Genomic DNA, 2,805 nt, shown 5'->3' with positions numbered 1-2,805 from the left:
CTGGACCAAGTCAAATCAAGCCTATTAATCAGGAGGAGGCACCTGGACCAAGTCAAATCAAGCCTATTGACCAGGAGGGGCATCCAGACCAAGGCAGTTATGCATGCAGATTATCCAAGTCAACTGGATATCACAAATCAAGCTAGACCATTCAAATGATCCAAGCAGTTTTTAGAGAAGAAAACCCTATAAATACTCTCCAAAACAATGTGTAAGATTGTCTAGAATTTTTATGGAAAGAGTGGAGTGTTGTTTGTTCTGAAAGTTCTGTAGACCCTCTATTGTTGATGAACAATTGAGTGGAGTGAAGAAGCAACGCTGAGAAGACTCTAAGGAGGAGGATCGTTTACCAGCCGATCAAGGGTGTGACACAAGGTAAATGTGATTTTTTAGAGTTCAGTAAATTGCTTAATCATTCCATTTTAAGACAGATTCAATTGGGTTGGAAAGTACAGGATTGTAACTTTACAACATATCCAATTAAATCTGTTCAAAAAATTCTTATTTCAAAGTTATTGCTCATCTCATAGAGATCTGGATTTTGACTAAGTCCAGATCTGTATGAGATTCGAATTTAAATTTTGAATTAATAAATCTTAAATAAATAAAAAGTCGATTACAGAAATAGTTAAATCTTTACTCTTATTTAAAAACTTGAAATCTCGAAACCATTTTAAAACAATTATTGATTGAATGGAAATATAAATTTAACTGAAATATCTGCTCCTTGTGGTTCGACCCTTACTTACCCTAGGTTAGTGAGGTAATTTTATTTGTTGAATAATCTTGAATCCTCACACATTGATAAGATTATCAAGTCCTAAAACTATTATTTAAAATATCAAAATTTGAGGTTATCAACTGGCGCCGTTTCCGGGGAGCACGGTTAATCAGTGAAAATTATTTCTGTTCAGTTATTTCTGTTTATTTTATAAGGTGAAGGATTAATAATCCTTCAGCTCATTATATTTCTAACATTTTGGGTTGAGATTTATGGTAGTAACAAGGTCTAAAGCTTATGGAAGATTAGAAGGAGTGACTCAACCAAAAGACTCATCTCCGAATTCATCAATTACAGAACAGGATCAAGAGAAGCACAGCATGGCGGAAGAAGGATTTCCTCATCAAGACCGAAGGAGAACAATGCTTGATAGATCAACACCATCAGGAAGCATAAGGCAAACGGATATAAATATTAATGTTGGAGAAGGAGTTATGTTCAGGTATGATAATGCTTTAATAAATTCCTTACCTGAATTCAATGGATATGCTTCACAAAATCCTTTAGAATTTTTAGATGATTTTGATATTAGATGTTCTTCTCAAAATGTACCAGGTCTATCTACTGAAGCTTTAAAAATGAAATATTTTCCATTAACTTTAAAAGACAAAGCTTTTGCTTGGTATCGAAATTTAGGAATTACATTTAGCTCGTGGGAAGAAATGCAAAATAAGTTTTTACAAAAATTTTATCCTATTTCCAAAACAAACTTTTACAGAAGAGAAATTTATAATTTTCAGTATCATGAGAATGAGGCATTTAGTGAAGCATGGGAAAGATTTAATGATTTAATTAGAAAGTGTCCTCATCATGGTATTGAAAGCTGTCAATTAGCTCAAATCTTCTATGAATCATTGTCATATTTTATGAAGAATAAAGTAAATCTAGTTACTGGAGGAACATTTTACACAGCCTATGAAGATGAAGTTTTTGACATGCTAGAGAAAGTAGCAGAAACTGACTTGCAGGAGATAGGAGCAAACCACAATGGAAGAAATTCACAGCCAAAGAGAGGAGGAGCTTTGCAAGTCAACATGAAGGAATCTGAATTACATGCAGGAATCAAGGAGACCAACCGAAAACTAGAAGAGCTAACCTCAACTTTGAAAAATGCTTTTCTAAATAATAATTCTTCTCTTGTTAAAGCTAAAATTTGCTCTCTTTGTTTCAGCAAAGACCATGAAGATGGAGCTTGTCAGCCCATAGAAGAAGAAGTCAATGCATTCAATCAACAACAAACTTCTTGGGCTGGACAGCGGGCGGGTCAGGCAACAGCGGTGGTCTGTGGCGAGCGCGCAAGGTGGGCGGGCGCTCAGGCGCGTGCGGCGACGATCAAGGGGCGGGGCTTGAGAGGGGCGCTGGCTTGGCTAGTCAGCGCGTGGATCACGCAGTAGCGGGCAGCCTGCCGGCGAGCAATCAAGGCGAGTGCCGACTGGTGGTCCGGCGGGCGACCGCATTTGGGCACCGGCAGAGGTTGCTTGGCATCGGTAGCGGCGGTGGAGGAAGTGCTTCTCGGCGGTGCCCTCTTTTTCCCAAGGAATCCCCCCCTCTTCTCTCTCTGGGTGGTCTTCTCCTCCCGAGGAGCAAAACTACAAGAAAACAACAAAATACTTCTCGTTCGCCTCTTGGGCATCCCTTCTCCAGTTATAGGGGGAGAGTGAAAAACCCTAGGGGTCGGCTCATAATTAGGGAGAAAACCCCTAATTGAGCCGTAAAAAAATGTGGTTTGAAATGCGACGGAGGGGCCAAAACACGGAAGCCCTCCCAGAAATACGATAAGGAAAATCCAAGAAAATGCAAAGAGAGTGGGATGGGAAAACTCCCTCCTCATGCTGTATACTTGAACTCTGGATCCTTCGCGTTGGCTCGAGCTACGCAACGTGGCTGCTCGCGTGTCGCAACGGGTCGATCTTGTACTTCGGCTTGCGGATGGTCCCCCATCACCTACCATGATGATGTAGGGGACGAGGAGAGGTGGTAAGGACAAAACCCGCAGAGACCTCCGTCCTGACCGTTATCCCGTA

The 2,805-nt window shown here is 40.5% G+C and overlaps 1 pseudogene; it reads right to left on the bottom strand.

The window, feature by feature from the left end:
• Positions 1–1,487: 1,487 nt before the first annotated feature.
• Positions 1,488–1,598, bottom strand: LOC144702816 (small nucleolar RNA R71; annotated as a pseudogene).
• Positions 1,599–2,805: the final 1,207 nt, after the last annotated feature.

This window comes from Wolffia australiana, chromosome 4 (genome assembly GCF_029677425.1).
Source record: "Wolffia australiana isolate 7733 chromosome 4, ASM2967742v1".
Classification (NCBI taxonomy): Eukaryota; Viridiplantae; Streptophyta; class Magnoliopsida; order Alismatales; family Araceae; genus Wolffia; species Wolffia australiana.
Note: the sequence above shows the minus strand (reverse complement) of the source record. Positions and strands in the feature narration are given on the sequence as shown.